Below are 23,769 nucleotides of genomic sequence, written 5' to 3' on the forward strand. Positions count from 1 at the left end.
ATTCTCCCGTGGTCGTCTCAGTTGTCTCGTTAGTGTTCTCGTCTTGTGCCATGTTTCTCTTTGTGTTCTGTCCAATCTCGTTCGGTTCAAGTTCTGCGAAAGTTGCCTCAATTGCTCGTCTAATAAATTACCTCGTCTCCTCACCCTCTACACTTATCCCCTCGTGTGTAGTAAATAAACAATGGAACCCTTCTGTTTTTCTCCCTTGTGCATTGGTGTGCTCCCAGAACCTTTTAGCTACATTGCAATCATTTTTATTTAACCGCATCATACAAGGACGTCACATTTCATTGTGGCCAGTAGAGACTATCACTTTGAAAAACACAGTGAGGACCAAACTATTTGGGTTACTATTTCAGCGATGTTTTTTTGTGTGTTTAGCAAATTTTCAGGCAAATCGGGGACCCAGTTCTCCATATCCCACAGAATGTGACCCTTGGGATACGGGTCGTTCGTCGAAAGACAATTCGTAATAGGGCAACTCGTAGCAGGGCTATTCGTCACATAGGCCGATTCGTCATTGGGGCAACTCGTCGAAAAACCGAAGATAATGTTTGAAGATATTTCGAAGATTGGTCGCTTTTATTATTAGGCTTCTGCGTAGTGTCCTCCTTAGAAAGTTTAGTCTTTTGTTTCTTTTTAGGTTGGCAAATATCTTAGTTCACATTGGAAGCATAGAATAAAAACTTTCAGGAGTGCAACACAGCTACTGCGCACGAGCGACACAGACTGCGCATGCGTGACACAGATGGCATATATGCGTCACACGGAAAGTTTAACTCGTCCATGTACGCGACACAGACGGGCGGCGGAGAAAAGCTCACCGGAGGAAAGTTCACCTCAAAACCGGCAGATGCGCAGAAAAGCTCATCGGCCCTTCAGCGGAAGCCAAAGAAAAGCTCAACGAATTTTTTTTTTTTTTTTTAGCTTGGCGGATTGTGCGTCACCTGTGGCAATTTAACACAATTAAAATTCGTCACATCCTTAAAAATAATTGTCCTCTTTTTTGTAATATTCTTGAAGTTGGGCAAATTTACTAATTCCTCAGAAATTAGTAATCCCCCAACTGTCTATAATTCACGCCGCAATTAAAATCAAAACATAAAACACCCGTAAAAAAAAAAAAATATATATATATATCAGGGTGTCGAACCGGAACCGAACCGAACCGAAAACCGGAACCGAACCGGTATTTTTTCCGGAACTGAACCCGAACCCGAACCGTTATATTGTTATCGCGATGAACCCGAACCGGAACTGAACCGGAAAAAAAATAACGGTTACCGGCTCATGTCAAAACGGTTCGGCCACGCGCTGTTGACAATGAATGTGCTGTCAATGCCATTTGTTTTTTAAGTGCCGTCAACTGACACACACCTCGCTTACATATTTTTCTTCTCCACTCAGTCTTAGGAATATAAACGCTGCATCCATGAATCTTGACAAACGCTGCATTCATGAATCTTGACATAGGAGCCAGTATTGCGCTGGTCGCGGCTTGCACGGACAAAAGAAAATTGGAAGGCTGTGCGAAAAAAAAAAAAAAAAATCGCGTCACGGGATTTCATTTTCCTACAATCTCGTAAATCCTAAATGCTGCTGTGTGCTCATTTCATAACACGTTTCAAGAACGCGCGAGTTCTTGAAGCTTGCTTCCATCGGAATGAGAAAACAAAAGGCTGTGGAGTTTGATAATAATCCATCCGGCTTCGTATATGCACTTAGAAGCTAACATATTTGTAAGACAGCGAACTCTTCTATTTTAATATTTATCCTATTACGTCCTTCTGGCGTTGCGTCCGGTGAAGTGTTTTTCATATTCCGTATCTTGTTTAATGAAAATTTCTTTAAGGGTCTAATTTGAGTTACCGAAGGCTAGTTCAAATAAAGAAAGCTGTATTTTCTCCCCACTGTTCCTTCAATTGCTTACAAGCCGAGGTGGCGGGATAGTTAGCGAGTTCTACTTGTAAGTGGGTTTGTAAGGAGGTCGCGGATTTTACAGCTACTGCGTCGGACCCAATTAGATGAAGTCCGAATGCGTAAACGTCGGTGAGGTAACCTTTGAGTGCACATAAAAAAACCATTCCTGGTAGAAATCCCTGAGCCTTACACTACGATGTATCCCGTTTCGTATGTGCTGATTTCAGGTGTTTTATTTGTAATTTATTTTGATGTTGCAATTTGTCATTTATAATTTCCGAACCGGTTCGCGAACCGGTTCGCGGATCGAATTAATCGAACCGGAACTGAACCGGAACAAAATAAATTTACCTGAACCTGAACCGTAACCGAACCCGTATTTTTTTCGGTTTGACACACTGATATATATATATATATATATATATATATATATATATATATATATATATATATATATAGTATATATATAAACACTTTCACGTTGGCAGTGCGCCGTCAGTGGCGCTGTCAGATTAAGAGGTATGTTTTTTTGCAAGCTCATATGAATAAAGGTGTGTGAGTCGTTTCAGCACCCAAGATTGTGTGGTACCTAATATATGAGTAGGTGCTTGTTGGTGTAATTAGTGTCGACTACGCTTTTTTCTTTGCTTTCTTTCTCTTTTGCTTTTTTTTTTTTGCTTTTTTTTTTTTATTAATGAAACTTTAGTGGCGAGAACAGCTTCGTCCTGTCGTGTTTGTTGTTTTCACTCCATCTTCCTCGTTGTTTGGCTGGTTAGAAAATTTTATTTACAACAGTGTGTCCATGTCTAGAACAAAACCAAAAACCGTTTAGCTGTTTTCGACATGTATAACGTTTGCCAACTCGCCCAATTTGCTACCTTACAGAAGACTAGTTCTTATATAGGTCACGGGTAACAACGGTGACAGTGTGCAGCTCTGAAGGTCATGAGTGGTTCGCCGTAGAAGGGCACTTTCACTTCACACAAAGGCAATATGTGGAAACACCAGCACGAACGGCTGGAAAACGTGCATGTTCATGAAAGAAAGAAACTTCGATATCCTACTGACCGTTCTATCCTCTTTTCAAAGGTTAACAAAAGCTTCAAAGAGAATTTCAGGCACCGCGTTGTTGCGCATGCACTTCCGGATTTTGGCCATTTACAATTTTGCTTTTTAGGTTTTAGGCAGATATTATTAAGTTTTCGAACTTTTTCCTCTTCTTCAAAGTCATAAAGCTTTGAGTTAGGCTTTTGTTTCCTAGAGAGTAAACCACGAAAAACACACACCCGCAATTATTCATTTGGGAGCAATGTACCCAATAGCGTTAACAAATAATACAAAAAAGGACATTTTCTTTTTTACAAATATGACAAATTTAATTATAATAAATTGATATATGTTAGGTATGATCAAACAACATTTAAATAAAAATAGGAAAAAATCGTGAGCTTTTCTGCGCATACGCTCGATGGCCGGTGAGCTTTTTTCCGCATCCACCGGTTTTGTGGTGAGCTTTTCTTTGGTGAGCTTTTCTCCGGGATTCGACACAGACAGACTGTGTATGCACGAAACAGCCACAGACTGCGCATGCGCGACCAAAACGTTTCACGTAACACCGCACTATTGCCTATCACTTCGTTATCCAGTTTTTTTTTTGTTTTTTTTTTATTATTATTAGTGACAGAGGTGCCAAGATTCTGGTGGACAAGACATAATTGGTCAATGTCTATTCGAAATTAGTAAAAGTCTGATTTCTTGTGTTAAGAAAAAAAAAATCAAGAAGGGGGGTACTGGTATTCTTACTCACTTGGAAGAACTGTTCGGTAACCATCAGAAATTCTACAAATATAGGAAATATCTGTTAATAGAGTGACGAATTTCCATAGTGACGAACTGTCCTATGATGAATTTCCCTATGTGACGAATAGCCCTGCTACCGGTTAACGTGTGACAAATTGTCATTCAACAATTTGTGAAAAGACTAAGTGCGCACGCGAGCTGGTGGTAACTAATCATTGGTGCAGAAAAAAGAAAAACTTTTAATCAAAGGAACAGTCTGGAAGGGAACGTCTCAGTTGAGACGTTCCCTTCTATGTCCGTTCCTGAGACGAAAAGTTTTCTCCTTTTCTCCGCCACAGTCTGAGGTGTTAAACGACATGACTGTCGTTTGACGAACGGACCTACAGCCGTAGGTCATGCCAAAAATCGCTCTGCAAGATATGCGGCCAAGTGCGAACCACCCACACCGCGTCCAGTTCAAACTCTAACCTTTCACGTCGAGTCAGGAGTGACATCCATTGCGACTCGAAGAATGTAGTATACCTAATCGAATGTAATGCGTGTAAAGAACCATGCATTGGCCAGACTAGAAGTACGTGCTTTCCGTCTCAAATTTAACAACCATAAGTCTGATGTGAAAAGAAAACCCAATCTACCCGTGTCAAAACACTTCAGCCAACCAAGACCTTTATTGGTGGACGCCTCTATAGTTATTCTGTAGAACAATTTCAAGACTCAAGCGGATCGCAAAATTCGTGAGTCGTGTTTAATTAATAAATTTCAGTGTAAAATAAATGACGATTTAGGAACTCTCTCTGCGATAAATGAATCCCGGAGAAAAGCTCACCGGAGAAAAGCTCACCGGAGAAAAGCTCACCGGAGATAAGCTCACCGGAGAAAAGCTCACCGCAAAACCGGCGGATGCGGAGAAAAGCTCACCGGCCATTGAGAGTATGCGGAGAAAAGCTCACCGATTTTTTTCTTCCTTTTATATAAAAGCTGTTGGATCATGCGTGACATATCAATTTATTATCATTAAAATTTCTCAACTTTGTAAAAAAGAAAATGTCCTTTTCTAGTATTATTTGTTAAGCTTACTGGGTATATTTCTCCCAAACTTATAATTGCGGGCGAGTGTTTTCTGTGGTTTACTCTCTAGGCAACGAAAGCCTAACTGAAAGTTTTACGAACTTGAAGAACAGGAAAAACTTCGAAAACTTAATTATGTCTGCCTAAAACCGAAAAATCAAAACCATAAATGTCGAAAATCCGAAAGTGCATGCGCAACAACGCGGTGCCTGAAATTATCTTTGAAGCTTTTGTTAACCTTTGAAAACAGTATAAAACAGTCAGTATACGCTCCGTGCGTGAACTTTAGGGGGCGCTTTGAAAAACGCGCGCAGCGCCGCTAGCGGAGGAGCTGGCGTTCGACAGTGAGGTGCGCTCAGCAGCCTGCGGCGCCTTTTCGACGGAACTTTTGCTTTTTGAGCCGATACGTTGAGGGTGACATTGCATGAGGGCTGGGAAGACCTAAGAAGGACATCTAGCTGTTTTTCGCTTCATATATTGAGTCTGACTCGTTAATAGGAATCCTTTCTCTAGTTGTGGTCAAAAAGGGGGTTGGAGCAATTTTCCGAAAAGGAAGACGGCCGCCACCATAATTGCTCTCAGTGGAACTTTTGTTTGGCTTGTCGCTGTAAACATAGGACTACTGGTACGATGATATTTGGAGGCCAGTGAGATGTTCACTAAAGGAAAGTGTGGAGACTTTACAGATAGGAAGGGCCAGTGGACTGTACTTCCAATGGGAACAACTTTACGAAAGGTGGTTAAAAAGCCGAGAAAACAAAGTTGTCGGCAAACACACGGTTTGGCCGTCAAAGGATTTTGCGGTCAGCTGTTGAGTAATAACCTGGTTGTGCGAGTTGCTGATTTTTGGCATACATGTACTTGGACATGACCGTAACTTGACACAACACTTACTATACCAAAAGAGGTGACATAGGGAAACCAGGTGGAAATTTAGTTTGGGCGGCGTAACTGAATGGGAACCGTTTCTGACCGTCAAGGGCTGTCAAGAGAATACCACTCGTCTTGAGATGTGCACACTTTACAGGTAGGAAGGGACCAGTGGGGTGGGTACTTCTATTTCAAACAACTTTACAATAAATAACTCCAAACCGAGATAAAAAAAAATTGTCGTCTACAGGACTTGAGATGTCGGCATTTCCACATCCAAAAGGACACTGATCAGAAAAGAAAGCACACTACATAAACTTCCATACTCAAACGTCGATTCTCCAGTGATTCCATGTTTCCTTGTAATTTTCCTTAGATTCATATTTGTCACTATTTGTATACGGTCCGAATCTTTCTTCATGAAGTACAGACTGTATGCCATACTTGTCCGGAAATATCATAGACACGTACGATGGGGGCGAAACTCCTTTCGACGGCATTCCTCCAGCGAAATTGGCACTGCATACCCGCGAGTGTGGGATGGCATTTCAGTTCGTCGCATCGGCTCTAACATATGTAGGCGTTACTAGTACAAAAACAAACGCAGAGCGCAACACGGCAGTGTAGAATATGTCAGCCGCGCCGACATGGCAGGCATGATTGGGAGACCGAATTTCTCGCGTCGTGCGGCACGGGTCCATTGTTTTCGCTGTCCCACAAAGCATCGGCGAGTTGAAAAACTGGGAACCTTTATCCCCCCAAGATACAACTCATAACTATTGAAGCACTTAACGATGCAGAAGTTCATGCTGTCAACCCAGCGCAATCGCACCGCTACGACTTCAACGCCTACCAATGTATACGGTGTGGTTTCGTTTCGCTGGGGTTCTCACTGCCTACCTTCAGTAACGGCCACGCGGCGGCGCGCCGGTCGCGTCGCACGGAATGTATAGGATACCGAAGTTTCTTCCTTCCACGGAGAAGCACGTTTTCTAGCCGTTCGTGCTGGTGTTCCCACACGTTGCCTTTGTGTGATAGTGCCTTTCTACGGCGAGCCACCCATGACCTTCAGAGCTGCACATTGTCACCGTTGTTCCTCGTGACCTATATAATAACTAGTCTTCTGTAAGGTAGCGAATTGGGCGATCTGGTGAACGTTATACATTATGAAAACCGCTCAAACGATGACGACGAAGTGAAGACATGCTAACACCATAGGACGAAGCGGTTCTCGCAACTAAAGTTTGATTCGTGAAATTAACAGAAAGAAAACAGAGTAGCCGACACTGATTACATTGACATCCCCTACGTATCTATCAGGCACTACAAAATCTTTGGAGCTGAAGCTGTTTCCACACAGCTATTCAAATGAGCTTGCAAAAAACGAACTTCTTAATCTGACAGAGCTACCTACGGCGCACTGTCAGCTGTCAATAAATTGTTGTCTTTTTTACCGGTGTCCAATGTTGTGATTTTATACTTGCGCCTACACTAATATACAGAATGGGTGATTACTAATTTCCGAGGAATTAGTAAAAATGGCCAATGAACTTCAAGAATATTACAAAAAAGAGTACATATTTTAATGAAGTGACGAAATCGAATTGTGTATAATTGCCACGTGTGACGCAGAATCCGCTAAGCTAAGAAATACTTTTAAAAAATCGGTGAGCTTTTCTCCGCATCCGCTCAAAGGCCGGTAAGCTTTTCTCCGCATCTGCCGGTTTTGCGGTGAGCTTTTCTCCGGTAAGCTTTTTTTTTTCATTTCTTTTTTTTTTTTTTCATTTATTGTACCCTTTTATCGCCCTCAGGGGGCTTTACATAAGGGGGGATCAAACAGCAATATATATTAAAACTCACAAAGAAAAAACACACACACAAAAACAGTTTAGGTTAATTACGTGTAAAGAGCGGAAAGTGCGGCTCGAAACGTGCCGGGCTCTTCTATTGTTACAATGTTATCGGGGAGTAAATTCCAGTCGGTAATAGACAGCTGTAAAGGGGAAAACTTATAGATGTTAGTCCTAGGAGTGGTGACGTGAAGTTTCCGCGTGTTGTCTGCGCGTGAGGAGATGTGGATGGCGGCTGTAATATACTTATCTTTTTTGGATGGCGAATGGTAGTACAGCTGGTGCAGGGCAATCAACCGTGACATTTTCCGACGGTCTGCAAGAAGTGGAACCTTAAGTTGCTGTTTTAGTGCTGTAATGCTTGTGCTGGTGTAGTTACGAAGTATGAAGCGAGTAGCTCGGTTTTGTATGGCTTCTAACTTATCGATTAAATATGACTGATGCGGATTCCAGATGACAGATGCATATTCAAGCTTTGGTCGAATGAGAGATGAATATGCGATCAGTTTAGTGTCCCGTGTTGCAAGGTAGAGGTGTCGCTTCAGGAAACCGAGGGTTCGGTCAGCCTTTGCAGTAATGTAATTTATGTGAGGCTTCCATGAAAGATTGCTAGTGAAGTGAACCCCAAAATATTTGTATGTTCGAGCATTTTCAATAGACGAGTTGAATACAGTGTAGCTGAACTGGGTTGATGTACGTTTGGTATTAAAGTCCAGAAATTTTGTTTTGGAAACATTAATTTTCACTTGCCACTCTTCACATCATGTTTCGAGACATGTCAAGTCGCCCTGCAAAAGTGCACAGTCATCTAGCCTTTCTATTTTTCGATAGATCACGCAATCATCGGCATATAACCTAATTGTGGACCGAATGCAATTTGGCAAGTCATATACATATATTAGAAAAAACAAAGGACCCAGCGCACGGTTCCCTGGGGCACACCCGATTTGACATTTTGTTGTGAAGAATTTTTATCGTTATAATGAACGCTTTGTGTACGGTTATAAATAAAAGTTGAGATCCAGTCGATAACAAAAGGATCTATTTTCAAGGAACGTATCTTTAACATCAGGCGGTGATGAGGCACTTTGTCGAACGCTTTCTGGAAATCAATGAAGATGGCATGTGTTAAAGTGCGAGAGTGCAGGTTTTCATGGATATCATTAGTGAACTCAAAAAGCTGTGTTTCGCAAGAGTGGGACCTCCGGAAACCGTGCTGGTTTACAAAGAAGTAGTTGTGCAAGCATAAGTGGTTCATTATGTTTGAAAATATTATGTGTTCCATGAGTTTACTGGGTACACTTGTTAGAGATATTGGCCTGTAGTTAGAGAATTCATTCTTTGAACCACTTTTATAAATTGGAATCACCTGAGCATGCTTCCAGTCGTCGGGTATTTCGCCGGAGTCTAGCGATTGTTGAAAAAACAAGGAAAGAAGAGATGAACACTCGTTTTTACAAAGTTTGAGTAGCTTTGATGTTATTTTGTCAGGGCCCTGGTGCCGAGTCGGATGGTAGGTCGTCAATCAGTTTTATAACGCCAGATGCGTAGATAGTTAAAGGGGCCGGTGAGCTTTACTCCGGTGAGCTTTTCTCCGGTGAGCTTTACTTCGGTGAGCTTTTCTGCGGTGAGCTTTTCTCCGCCGCCCAAAAAGCCCATGATAAATAGCTTAAGAAATAAATTGTGACACCGCCCCAATCCCATCAGGCTCCCCCTCTCTATCTTTCTCTCTCTCTCTCTCTCTCTCTCTATCTCTCTCGTTTATTTTTTTTTTTTTTTTGTTAGATTAGTTTATTTAGCATACCATCGAAACAAAAGCACTCGGAACCTAAAACCGTCATCTCCAACCCCCCAACGTTATATGGACCCGAGAACAACTGCCCCCACCGAACCTTCTCGACCCAGATAGCAGCATGATGCCCTTTCATAAAACTACCGTGTACTAAATGACGTCAGCCTTCGCCATAAAGACCCCCTTCCTCTCAAAACTGTGTAAAATAGACTTGTAAGCGTCAAACGAGCTCAGTCCCAAAAAGATGTGCTGGTCTGTCCACGTACTGCCTGCCCGCGGTAAGCAGTACGTGGGCCAGACTAGCACACATTTTCGACTGAGATTTAACCATTACAGAGCACATGTTAAATCATTTCCCAAGCTTCCCCTTTCAAAACATATGGCTTTACCCAAACACATATTTCACAAACTGGACGTTGCATTTTTACAATCTAATTTCAAAAGCAACCGTGATCGCGAGCAGAGAGAATCCTATCTTATTTACAAATTTAATTCAATCCGGGCCTGGATCAATGAAGATCCCGAGGTATAACGACATCTATGCATGCAATAATCACCCTCGATCCACCTGTAACGGAGTGACTGTAGCTAATTCAATCATATCAGCTAATTTAATCCTCTCTGATTGATACTTGCGATGCAAACATTGTTGTACTAACTGAGACTTGACTCTCGGCAAAGATGAGAGATGCAGAATTGGTTCCTGTCCAAAAACGCTTTAATGTATTTCGATAAGACAGGGGACTAAGAAACGGCGGCGACGTATTACTCGGTGTCAGGAATTGTTCTTTGTCATTCCGTTAGGGATATTAACCAATCATTGAAATTATTTTCGTCTGTATCACCATTCATTATCAAAGACTCATTCTGGGATGCTGTTATCGTCCTCCACCTTCGTGTGATGTTGACTTAGTCGAGAAACTACGTGATGCGTTAAATACAATTTTAACGCGTTTTCCTAATACAACGCTTTTGTTATTGGGTGATTTTAACTACCATAATATTATTTGGGATTCAAAATCTCCCTTTTCTCATCCTCTGTCAATTGAGTGTACGAACTTTTTGAGTGTAGTTTTCCGATTTTCATTTGTCTCAATTATTTGTCAAACCAAGAAGAATAACCACTTCTACATCAAATATTTTAGAACTTATTCTAACTACTATGCCTAGTCAAATTAGTCAAATTACTTATCTTCCTGGACTTAGTGACCAGTCGTTACTACACTTTTCTTTGTCCACTTGTCCTGTGAAAGAAATCGTAAAAAAAAGTGATTCGCGACTGCAGTAGAGTCAATTTTGAAGTTATTAATGTGGATCTGGGAACCGGACGTTTCGGTACCGGACATTTCGGTGCAGACGTTTCGGTGCACGGTCGTTTCGGTGTGCGGTCGTTTTGGTACGTGGTCATTTCAGTACTGGTCATTACAGTTCATTACAGTGCCGGTCATTATACAGTTCATTACAGGTCATTACAGTACCGGTCATTACAGACCTTGACCCGCCCTGCTGATTTATATATCTCTCTGTGTAACCGCGGCGTCTGGTTCTGGGCGTCATCTTCTGACACAAAAGCACACAAAAGCAGTTCTGCTTTGGCGCTTTTGTGAGGTTTTCGCTAGCATGTTCTGTTGAGACTTTCGTAGTAGGGTGTGTTCAGATAAGCACGGTCATGGCGGTGTCATGCCTATTTTTTGTTTTCAAATAAATTTTTATGGAGGTAGCGAAACCTGTCCACACAACGGGACAGACCTTAAATTAGAAAGATACTTCCTTCCATTCGTAAGAAAAATCGCAATCCAGAGAGGATTTACAAAAAAAAAACGATTTTCCCAACGGCGCGATGACGGAAATTTGAAGGCCGGGGGAATAAAGAATGCAGCTTTCTAGACCGACAAAGTTTTTACGTTCAATGCACGCATACATTTCTGCTAGAATAGACCCTTTCCGGAATTCAGTGCCATCTGGTGACTCAAATGGCAGTTTATCTTTTACTATACTAATGGCGGCAATGAAGCTGTGGTCTGCAGTATTTAATGGGACACCGTCACTTAAATGTCAACAGTAAACGAGAATGTGCACTTCACTACAATTATTTTTCAATCTCTTTTAGTGTCGATGGCGAAACAAATGCAGCCAGTCGGAACGAAGCGCCAACCCATATAGACGCCTTGATAGAGTCATATACATCAAGGTGCTCTGAAGCCGAGTGAGTGCTACTATAATAGATTGACTGGGACCGAGTTAGGAATGAACGCTTACGCAGCTCTTGCGTCCAATTCCTGCTTCACGTCGCGCTAACGTCGAGAATGTAAAGGCATCGAATCATCTGCTTAGGAGCATCTTCAACTTCTTCCTTCATCTGTAAACAGAAGGCCGCCATTAGTATAGCACATATGCCGTTTTCAGATGATGATGATAGTGATCAAAGTGGCCAGACTGAATTCCGGAAAGGGTCTATTAGTTAAAGTTAACTTATATGAGCAAATATTTCAAGCGAAATAAAATGCCAAACTTGGCTTCTGGAGCAAATCTTACATAATGAGGCATTTTCTGTGAATTCTTAAGTCGCTTTAAATTTATATTTTAAAGCTGAAACTTTGTGTGTCGAGTGTTCCATGCTTTGCGAACTTCTAACAAATTAATTAGCATTTCAAAACGCATACTACTACACAATATTTTTTAATCCGCGGGAATCGCAGGAACGCGGGAATCGGGCAGTAGAGAGGAAATAATTATTAAACACGCCGACAATGGTCGTGCCATTGTTATTATGGACAATGAAAAATACATTGCGGAGGGAATTAGGCAGCTGAACAATTTGACATTCTACAGGCTGATCGACACTGATCCGACGTCAGAATACAAGCAAGTAATTGTAACAACCCTTTTGAACCTAAACAAAGCACATGTGATTACGATAAAACGCTCCAGTCCCTCATGCCTCTCACTTCCCAACCAGGCCGCTTCTACACGTTCACCAAAATTCATAAGGAAGGTAATCCAGGACGTCCCACATTTCAGGAATCGGTACCGTAACAGAAATATGAAGAGCAGTCCGCGCTCAAGACGTCGTAATAGATCCCCTTACAGAGCACGTCCTTTTCATATTAATGTGGTCTCCCTTCCCCGATGGCTGCGATAACGGCCGCGGGTCGGAACGCTCGGCCGCCTTCGCCGTGAGCTCCGACCTGTTCGTGAGGCGGAGGGCCGCCTGGCTTGGGGGCCCTCCTCTCACTCTCTCCCGGGGGGACCTCTTTCCGTCCCCCCGCTCGGATGCGGGTCACTGCTGACAGGCGAGGAGGTTTCGCCTCTTGTTTTCCCGCTTTCGGGAAAGAGACTCGTCCGGGTGACCGCGAAAGAGATAGGACCTGTGTCGGCGACTTCTCCGGCGCTTCCCCGGTCTTGGCTCTCCGGAACCCGGCGTCTGGCCAGGTAAGGACTTTTTCTTACCTTGCCGGCGCGGGGGGCATTTTGGATGGGGAGATTGTCGTTCATATAGAAGAGTGTGTTAATAAATGCTCTTGGACTATGTCCTTACTCTGGTGCGTGTGTCTTCTCTTCCGCTATATTCGAGAGAGGTAGACAAGGTAGACGATCAATGGCACCGACGGAGGTAATTATATCGAACCGACCCGCGGTAATGTAGCCCTAAACGTCGTCTATATTACCGCGGAGATGTGGGGACCGCGCTACTAGGTTAGACATCTCCTTTGAGATATCACCGCTGTTGAGGCAATCCTTTGGTTACTCTATCGGTACCTGTGTTGGTAGCAACATCCTACAATATAGACCGTATAGACCAACTCATGTTTACAAACAAATCGGAGCGCCCCTAGCGGACGCCACCGGCGCCGCGCATGCGCGAGGGAGTGTGGGCAAGAAGCTCGCCGTCGCCCATAAACACATCATTAGAATGCGATATTGTCGGCGTCGGTGTGAGTCCCCATGTTCTTTTTTTTTTTTTTTTTGCATTGGAATGGTTGATGCTACGTCCTCCTATTTGTGACTACTTTTGCGGCCTCAGAGAAATTAAAGAGGCTCGTGACATTGCAAAACTTCGTGTAAATAATGTAACACGCGGCGATTCATTCCGCTTGGACGCCGAAGAACGGGCGCAAAGCCTGATTCGCATGATGAGATTCTGCTCGCTATTTTCAGTCATGACGTCGCTCGGGCTGCGAAAGCGTGAACCGCAGCTGAGGTGGTCGACGTCGATACTGAAAATCGCGAGCAGAATCGGACCGAGTGAATCAGGCATAACAAGTCGGTGATAGCCACTGGTAACAATTATCAACATTTCCTTATATTTACTGTTTACACCGAGACTATTTACCCCAACCAACCTTCAAACTTAAGCCTTTTGGGGCCTGCGGCCCTGCATTTACTTCTTATTGCCATGAACGGACGTTTGGTCTACGGGGTGCTATCGTATGAACGAGAAGATGACAAGCACAAACGATTGAGAGCAGATGACAATTCTAACAATCAGGCGGCCATTTGAACTTGAAGACGCACTGAACGTAGTCCGCAGGTGGTCCGTACAACTTTGCTGTTTTCCCGCGTTCATGTTAGAAACAAAACAAATAAATCTGTCGACCACAAGTGTCCGTGAATTCAACCTAAAGTGTTTCTTGCACAAGCAATCGCGGTCCGACGGTGTCTGGTTTTCCTTTTTCACGGCCCCTATCCACGTTCTCGGAGGAACCGAGCAGGCAGAAAACACACGAAAACTGAGCTTCAAACCTTTCCCGACTCTTTTGGCATAGTCCCAGTCGCGGCCTTTTGTTGTGAAGACAGGTTTCTGTGTGGTTTCATCCAAAACAACACAGGAATGCACGTCTCGCATGGCGACTTCCGCCCACAGCCAACACCAGCCCACAGCCTTCTTGATGGGGTTAGTTTGACTACAACTGTAGTGAATTGTGAAAAGAACAGTGAACGTGACGCCGGAGACAATAGAAGAAAGGAGGATCAGGACAACCTTGCAATTTCGACACAGTACAAAGACTTGCTGTTGCTCAGGAAGGATGGAAAACAGCAGGACATAGTGAACAGGACACGTTCAGAAACAGTGGATGACTGCAGTCAGACTGTCTGCAAACTAAGTGCAGAAAACGTCACAACTTCGGAACAAGGAGAATCAGAGGAAGTGCAGGATAACTCATGCTCGCGCAGTAAAAGCAGCCCGGCGACAAAGGAAACGACAAATGCTGGAAAAGTGAAAGACATACCTCCTCGCGGAGTTAAACGAGAAGTCCTGCTTGTGAGGGACAGCAATGTGGAGAGAATCGCCGAAGCTTTTATCGAAAAGATGGACGATAAGCGAAGCGTTGAGGTGTCGCTCAACAGAAAAGCGACAACTGAGGATGCCCATAGCATGATTGCCGGATACGAACGCCAGGCGCGGATGGTCTCCCGCATGTACATTTTGCACGTTGGCCTTAATGACGTACTGCGAGGAGACCAACCTGACCATGTTGTGGAAATCATCAGAAGGAAGTGGAGCAGGCGTAAAGCATCCCTGGCTATGTGTTCTGTTCCAGAAGTCACCAGCAAAGGGAAGGTGGTGCAAGCGAGCGTGATATTGCTAAACGCCAAGCTAAAAGTATTATGCAAAAAGATTCATGCTAAGTTCGTGGATCTCAGCAGAGACGTAGCTGCTAACGTCGGCTTACAGAAAGACGGACTGCTCTATGGGCATAAGGTTATTAGTCTATACTCCGCGACAACTTTTCTTGGCAATGCAGTGGAAGGTACAGGCCCGCGTCCCCTCTCCCATTTTGAGTGTGCGCGGGCTCTCCTCCTCTCTCATTTCCGGGGAGAGGAGGAGAGCCTGCGTACACTCAAAATGGGAGAAAGGACGCGGGCCTGTACCTTCCGCTGCATTGCCAAGAAAAGTTGTCGCGGAGTATAGTAAGCCATCACATAGCGGAGATGGCGAGCCTTTTTTTAGACAGACGAAGGGGGAGATGGTCCGCCGATGCGGGAAAACAGAGAGGAAAAGAGCAGGAAACCAGCGAGACGCAGAGTGTCAGGATGAGTGCACAAGATCAGTCGAAGACAATGCCTCACCATCAAAGATGGCAGCATCAAGGAATCACACCGATGTCGTGGACGCCTCCGGTTCCATTACACGAACAAAGGGTGCCGGATCCGGCACTCTCTTTCTCTCTACAACGGGCGCATTGCCAGCGCCTCCACGGCCAAGACATCAGATGCAGGACATCGGCTCAGCAGATTGTTCCCGGGCATATGGGTGCGCAGCGCCGCCACGAGCTCACTTTCTTGGCAGAGAGGGGCTTCCGCCTCCGGAAGGATTCTCGCACCCCAGACTGATGGACCAGCTGGTGTCAGTGTGTTCGCCGAGGATACCGCGACAAGAAGCTGGCGGTTTCCCGGGGTTTATCACGCCGATATTACCACAAGCGCCATCAAAGCAACATAGGAGGCAAGTTTGTGGACCGACGCTGTTCCCAACTGGCCCTGCAGGCAATGGTGACAGGGATTGTGCGGCCACAGCTGAGGGACAGGGAACAGTGGTAGGGGGCATTGGCCCACTCCGATCCCAAGTGGTTGCAGACGGGGAAAGGGCGGAGCGGGGTCATAGAGTAAGGCGAAGACGACGGAGACGCAAGCGTGCAGAACATACACCTGTTAGAGTGGGGTTCTTAAACCTCCAAGGAGCAAGGAGGAACAAAAATAGGAGGAATTGTATAGCGCACTCGAGTCTGAGTACATTACCATTTTTGGCGTGACTGAAATACAGCTCCGGAACTTCGAAGAACCGCCGGTGCTCCAGGACTGGTGTTGGGAAGGGTGCAATCGTGAAGAGGGGCAGCGTCGTGGAGGAGGTGTAGGAGCATTGTGGCGCCGCGCGGCCCCTTGGCACAGGGATCCCAGAAAGTGTCAAGACCACATCTGGCTGACAGGCGAGCTGGTACAGAAGCCAGTAGCGCTATATGTGTGGTATATCTCTCTGTAGGAAGTGCGCGAGACATAGAGAACGAAACTCTCATGGACTGTGATGCAAGGGATGTGCGGGAGGTCGGAAATAAATAAATAAAAGACAAGGATGTGCTCATCATGGGTGATTTTAACGGACATATCTATGAGCTTGATGGGTGGGAAGATGGCGACGGACGGTGGTTACAAAAGCTAGCGGAGGAGTTGCAGTTGGAAGTGGTGAACCTCCGGGAAATGTGCGAAGGACAATATACCTGGTGTGCTAGAGGCAGTAGAACTTGTATAGATCATTGCCTGGTGTCACAGGGCATTGGACGTTTTCTTGTGCAGGTGCATATAGACGACGATGGGGAGCACAGCGTTAGTAGCGGCCACAATCGTCTAAAGCTGGTCCTCAGCAGGGCAACCTGGAAGAAGGAGAGGGAGATATCACCAAGCTCCATGCGGCCCTACCTTACCGAGGATGCTGCAGCAAAGGTGGCGGAACTTTTTGAGAAGAGCAAAGAAAGAAATAAGGCTGGAGGCTACATAGGATACGTCAATGTGCTTATGCGTCTTATCAAGCGGCATTCGAGAATGCGCCCCAACGGACGCAGAAGGAGGAAACGTTGGTGGGACACTGAAGTAAAGACAGCGATTCAAGCTAGGCAGGCCGCAAACAGGGAACATCGCCAGTCCCTTCGGATGGGGCATGAGCACATGGTCGTACAAAACTGGAAGCTCTATCAAACGCGGAAGCAATACGCCAAACAGATCATCCAGGAAAAAATAAGGACGGCGGACCTAAGTACTGTTCTTGACATTCGCTCCAGTGGAAAAGATGCTTCGAGGAAGTTTTTGGAGCTCCATAGGTACACTGGAGGGTCGAGAGCAATCGACTCCCGTCCTCGATGAATGCACAGGACAAGAAGTAGAAGACCTGGGCGCACACCTCACGAGGTACCTGGAAGAGATGTTTTCTCCCGAGTGCCTGACCACTGCCAGAAAAGCCGAATGGACAGCCGAGTCCCCTTCCGACGGCAGCCGGTGGGAAATCGGTGAAGTGAGTGTAGTGCGTGCACTAATCCACCTTAAGAAGAACACCTCCCAAGACCTGGATAGTGTCCCGGCAACGGTACTCAAAGCCTTGGGAAAGGACGCCCGACAACAGCTCGCGTCTATCCTAAACGACATCCTTTGTGGCACAGAATCTATACCAGATGATTGGAGGCTCGGCAAGGTGGTCTTGATGCCGAAAAAAGGGAACGATCGCCAACATCTCCGCAGCTACAGGCCTCTGACGGTTGCGAGCACGATATACAGAGTATTCGCATACATGCTCAAGGAGAGGATGGTTGCATGGGCAGAAGAGGCTGGGCACCTTACTGAGCTACAGGGAGGCTTTCGTCGAGGGCGTCGACTTGAGGACAATCTGTTCACAATAACTCAGTGCATCGAGGTAGCCAGAAAGGAAGAAAGACAATTACTGTGCTGCTTTCTGGATATTGCCAAAGCATATGACAGTGTCCCCCATTCACTGCTCATTCAGTGTTTGGAACAACTAGACCTGCCACAACAGTGTGTTTCTCTCGTCCAATCTCTTTATGAAGGCAATAAGGTGAGGGCAGAAATGAAAGGGGTAGAATCCGAAGACGTAATAGTGACAAGGAGACTTCGACAGGGGTGTCCACTCTCCCCGCTCCTCTACATGCTCTACGTGGCTGGGATGGAGGAGAGGCTAATTCAGTCAAGAGTGGGCTTCTCTTTAACCCACCTAGAGGATGGCGAGGAGGTGAACTGGGTGCTTCCAGGGCTCACCTTCGCCGACGACATCGTTTTAATGGCTGAGACAGCGGAAGATATGCAGCGGCTATTGTATATATATGCACTGCGGAGGCTGCTGTGCGACACCTAGGCTTCAACGCAAAAAAATCTGCGCTTGTACAGTTCTCAGGGGTCGAAGACACGCTTTGCTGCAAACTTACGTTGTGTGACGAGGTGGTGCCACTTGAGGACTCGTACAAATATTTGGGTGTCATCCTAGCCAATACGCCGGAATACCTTCGAGATCATTACGCTCATCTTCGCCATTTAGTAGGGCGAGGGGCCAACGTCCTCCGAAAAAGAAGACTCTGGAGCTGCAATAGGTTCCTAGTTACACGGGAAGTGTGGAAGGCAGTAATGGTTCCGGGCTTGACTTTCGCGAATGCTGTAGTGTGCGTCCCTGGTGAATTACGAGAATTTCTGGAGCGACGACAACGAGTAGTGGGACGACAGGCTCTGGGCTGCCACGGAAATGTGGCTAACGAAGCCGTCCAGGGAGACCTAGGATGGTCTAGCTTCGAAGCCAGGGAAGCCACCAGCAAGATAAGCTATGATACACGACTCCGCCACATGGATCGAAACCGATGGGCCAAAAAACTTTTTGTACACACTCACATGACTGGGACAAGAACAAGGTGGCAAAAGCGCCTATATCAACTCCAAAAAAAGTATGTCTTCTTTGCAGAACCCTTAGAGGTAGTGACGGGTGAGAGGTTGGAGTCCAAAGTGAGAAGCAGAGTACGTGAGAGGGAGGTCTTCCAGTGGTTTGAAGCCGCTCAAGCGAAGCCAACGCTGCTGGTGTACAGTAAAATACAAGCAACTGATCGCGGCTGAAACCCTGCTCTATGACAACAGCTTGGGCAGCCGCCTTCTGTTCGAGGCGCGAGCGGGCGCTCTACGAACTCTGGTATACCGGGAGCGGTTTGACCCCAAGGTGGTTTCCACGATGTGCCGCACGTGCAGAGAACCTGAGACAGTTGAACACCTAGTGCCCTACTGCGAGTGCCTGCTGCCAACCCCACTGGTAGATCGCCGGCTTCACTCAGAGGCGATGCTAGCATATGTACTGGGTTTTAAACGACGGCTGACTCAGACAACCCTTACACGGGTGGAGCAGACGACCCTCCACAAGACAGGCATGGCATTTCTACCATGCAGTGCGTGCGAAGGACGAAAGCGTGTCTGGAACACTGGTGGAAGAAAATTTAGAACAGATAGCTTATAGTTTTTTTGTTGTTGTTGTTGTTTTTTTTGTTTTTTTTGGCTAGGGCACGAAGACTTTTCGAGCTCGCCCGGTATAAAGGAAAAAGCCGCATCATCATCATCATCATTATCGGAAGCGCGCCCGACGCGCCACCACCGGGCCGTGACGTAACAGAGCTGAGTTCGTGTACAGACCAACACAACGTTTACAAACAAGCCCGCTTTGCTCACACTAGGTGTGGGCACTGCGCGTACGCAGAAACCGATTTCGGGAGGAGTGAGCGTCTGCGCATGCTCAGTACCGACATTAGAGCCACCGCAGTGGCGTGACATCAGTGAATTGAGTTGGTCTATAGGCAAAAATTAAGAGCCGTCTCGGAAAACACAACACGGATAGTTTAATACCGACAGTTTCGCCGAGGCACTCTGTTTCTTCCAGGAATTACATAAAAAAAAAAAGTCTCAAAACGGCGACAAAAAAAAACAAATTTATTTCCAAGTTTTTTGTTGTTGTTTTTTTTTCACCGTTTTGAGGAAAGGGGGGGGGGGGGCAGGGAGAGCAAGTACGGCATTTGACACATAACCACAGGCAGCCCGTTCCCACGGCGCTGAGGCGAGATACAAAGTGGCCATAATTAACTGTGTGCGCCATTGCTGAGGGTGTGCTATTGGCGAGATTCCACAGTTCTTTTGCAACGTGCGTTCCACACCATCAAGATTACCGGTCTTAGCAGCCAATTAATGTGAGTTTTGAGTTCTCATATATGGTGTTCAGTGTGGCGACGAGATTACAAGATGTTTTGGTAGCGCCACCTCGCGGGCGCCTTCCTGTGACGGCGCTTGTAGGATGCGAGCAGACGACGCGCTATGTCAAAGCATGGAGTGGCTATGTAAGTTCGCCTCTATGTAGAATAAAAACGGTTTATTTATCAAAGAAACGTGTATGACGTTTTCGTGAGTGATCTGTCTAATGAATAGCAGCGCCTCAAGGTTTCTTTTTTTATATTGAAAAGAAAAGAAGCCTCCGCAGCAAACAGATTCCCCTGTGCTACGCTCCTGGATTTTTTTATTGAAAATTCTGGATAGGTGCCCGTAATGTCTTTAAACATCGTCGGCATCGGCTACGAAACATCGCCAGCACCCACTGAGTGAGTTTTCATTGGCTCTACGACCCATTTTCGGTGTGCACCGACCGCAAACTCCGACGAACGCCAATAGTTAAGCCTAACCAAGCGTGCGTCTGCATGATTTATAATATCCCCACAAGACATGGACACCGACATGTCGGACCAGCAACTCACGCTGCCTTTTACGGAGGACGAGCCCCCATAAACCCGAGTAGGGCCGTCAGTCAAAGACCAAACGGCAAGCACCATCATCACCCGCCTCCACCCCCAGTTGGATCTGCGACAGACAGACACGCAAGACCTCGGATTGCAAATTCTCACCGCCGCTAGACTCACGCGCTTGAAACGCGGCGACACATACATAAAAATAAGACGCCAACAAAGCCTAAGAGCGAATGACACCTACCGAGCCAGAGCCGAACAGAAGCTGCTCGCAGTCGCCAAGATCGACTTCAAAAACTGCTACATCTCCACTCGTATCGAGCCGTGCCATCGTCACATGCTCCCGTGTTTCGTTGACGCCCTCTTATGGTTTCCATCCGTGACGTCACGACTGGGATTTGCCTCGCCGTGACGTCACCAGTTGTTATCCTGGCTACTTACCATCAGGTGCGACGACGAGTTCGGTGGTGTGTTTAAAAAGTACAGTGGAAGCTAGGGGCCATCGCAATCCGAAACTGACACCGTCAAAGTTGAAAATCTGACAATGCTCATATGCCCATGGTTTGCCAATCGTGGAAAGCTGACCGGAGCGACACTTTTGGTCGCGCACATCGCTAATACTGCCATTAAACGCTGACGGCCAGTTGCGTGAAACCGTGGAGCTCGAACAGGGAAAGCTACTCGCGGTACGAAGACTCGGATTCTCGAATACGATACTACTCACTGTCGACTCCCTCACGCTCCCCCAATACGCCTTCGTCAATCGAGTGGGATACAGAATCTACCCCCCCCCCCCCCCCTCCCAGGCCGAAGAAGGCCTTTCAGTGTACTTAATCATAGTCTCCTTCTCGGGCATCGTATCGACGAATGCCCTAACAAGGCCCTCTACACACCCTGTGTGACTTCCGGCCATCATTTCCCTCCCGACACAGACCCCGCCCGAATGAATCACTCCTGCACGCCCATCTGCGCCAACTGCCAAGGCTCCCACAAGTCAAACGACCTTCTGTGCCCTGCCCGCAGAGAAGCCGACCATTACCGGCAAGAAGCCACTAATGCTCGCCGAAAGTCACACCTTAACCCTGGTCAGTCATCGGCGAAGCATTCAAAACCAGGCCCCCTACCCCTGCACACGCCACCCGCCTCTGGATCATCCGTCTGGACCAGCAACAGATTTACCCCGCTTCAAGACATCGAGTATGAGCAGCACTTCCCGGACCCGCCTCCAAGATCAGCGCCGCAACCTGAACGAGACCACACACAGCCACCGCAACAACAGCGACCTGGGCACGCTTGCTCACCTCCCTCCCGACCGCCGCGCCCGGCTCCACGACACACGATGGGTGAGATGCATTCACCAGTTTCCCGGGGTGCTCCTCGTAACCCACCGTCCGGACAATCCGGCCCCTTCCTTGCCCACGTCCTCTTCTAAGGTTCCTCACAACAGTTCCCCACCCCCACCGCTCTCCGAAACCCTTTCGCCAGGCTAAGCTTCCCCGTCCTACAGTAAACGCCTCGAAGACAGGACTGCCCAGCGAACTAAGCCCCCCCCCCCCCCTCCCCCAAACCGTCCTTTCTCAAATTGAACACAAAATTTCCAATCACATCGACAAACTTTTCAAGATCTTCTAACTTCGCTCCCCCAACTACGTCCCCGACTGACAGAAAGCCCCTGCAATTTAAGCGTCTACCTTTTTTGCGGTTCCCACGTCTCTTGGACTTCGGTTAAGCCAGCGGGCACGAAGAGAGTAACTATGACTATCAGTGCGTCATATTTTAACCGGACGACGCGGAAACCTCCACCTAAGGGGGCGACCCGCGGTGCCGAAAGCACGCGAAATGTGACGTCTTCGGTCCTGGGCTTAGTACTTGTCAGAGCCGCTAAAAGCTTCTTTTTAGTACAACATATAAGTGGCGCGAGCCGTTTCAATTATTTATAAAAGTAGTTTTTGTTCAGTATATTAGATCAGAAAAGAAACAAATGCAGTTTATAAAGTACGGAAACAAGAAATGACCCTTCGGCATATCCGCCATCAAGCGGTGGAAAAGGCGGCGCATACTAGAAAGGTGTAGAGGGATCAGGCACCGACGAGCGGCGAGCGTAGAAAGGTCCCGGATGTATGCGGCGGCGCTGCAGTTGAGGATCCGACCGGTTCGAAGGTTTGGCCCTTTGGTGGTATTGCAGTGAAAAGTGACTCCCGTTCTGAACTCATCTTTACCTCGTGCTTGGTGTCGTTTGTGTCATGCCGAATTGGTGTTTAATCGCGCAGCAAATGCAATGCGAGCCGCCCTGGCTGCCCGCTTCATACAGCCTATCCATAACATGCTTTAGTGGCGCCCTCTCGAGCCGTCAACACGGAGTGCGGCACCCGTGAGCGACCAAGGACGTCTTGAAGGAGGTTATTTTTTGCTTGTTTTTGTAATCTTAATTTGCCTATAACTTTTCAAATAAAGTCCAATTCGAGAAAAGAAAAGTTCCATTAAGTTACTACGTTCAGTGCACTCGGGTTCGGTGCAAATTGAAAAACAGTAAAAAAAAAGTCCTTGCAGAGTTCCCCTTTAATCGGAGTTCCCGATTCAAGGTGAACTCCGCCGATTTTTCGGTAGACTTCGATTTGGCTGGAAATTTGAAGACCGCATCAATAACCCTTTTTCAACTGATAACTGAAATATTTTTAAAAAAATAAAATTTTTCTCTGAAGTTATTGAATTTTCAAGTTACGCCGGCCGCGAGGGTTCCAGGAGGCGACTCTCTACTGGCAACAATGAAAAATCCCTACATTTCCCTACCCGCGTACTTCACAGATGAGCAGGCGGACGAGCGGCTCGGGCAGCTGCGAAGTGGCTCAGCGATCGATATACTTTTTTCGCAGCTTCAAGGTTGAAAGTTCCTTTGCAATGGGTAGCAATCTGTGCTACGCCATAGATTGTAGAAACAGTGCCGGAAAAAAGCTTCTTTTTTTTTTTACCCTTGTTTTCGTGGGAGAAAAAAAAAAAAAAGCCTTCCCCGGCAGCAATGGAGGCCAGCCACGTCAAGGTGCTTTTACGCGAGCTGTGTGCCGAGGGAACTAGTGTCACGTGAAACATTTTTCACTTTTGCTCGGAATACTTTATAGCCGCGTGCTGCGAGTTGAGTATCCTTCACCAGCTGGAACAGCGTCAAGAGCGGCAAGCGCAAACTCAAGCCGGCTGTGACCATTACGACATCCGT

At 46.4% G+C, this 23,769-nt stretch overlaps 1 pseudogene; it reads left to right on the forward strand.

The window, feature by feature from the left end:
* Positions 1-14,144: 14,144 nt before the first annotated feature.
* LOC115330514 lies at positions 14,145-23,144 on the forward strand (annotated as a pseudogene).
* Positions 23,145-23,769: the final 625 nt, after the last annotated feature.

Source organism: Ixodes scapularis, unplaced genomic scaffold (genome assembly GCF_016920785.2).
Source record: "Ixodes scapularis isolate PalLabHiFi unplaced genomic scaffold, ASM1692078v2 PGA_scaffold9__187_contigs__length_104089568, whole genome shotgun sequence".
NCBI lineage: Eukaryota > Metazoa > Arthropoda > Arachnida > Ixodida > Ixodidae > Ixodes > Ixodes scapularis.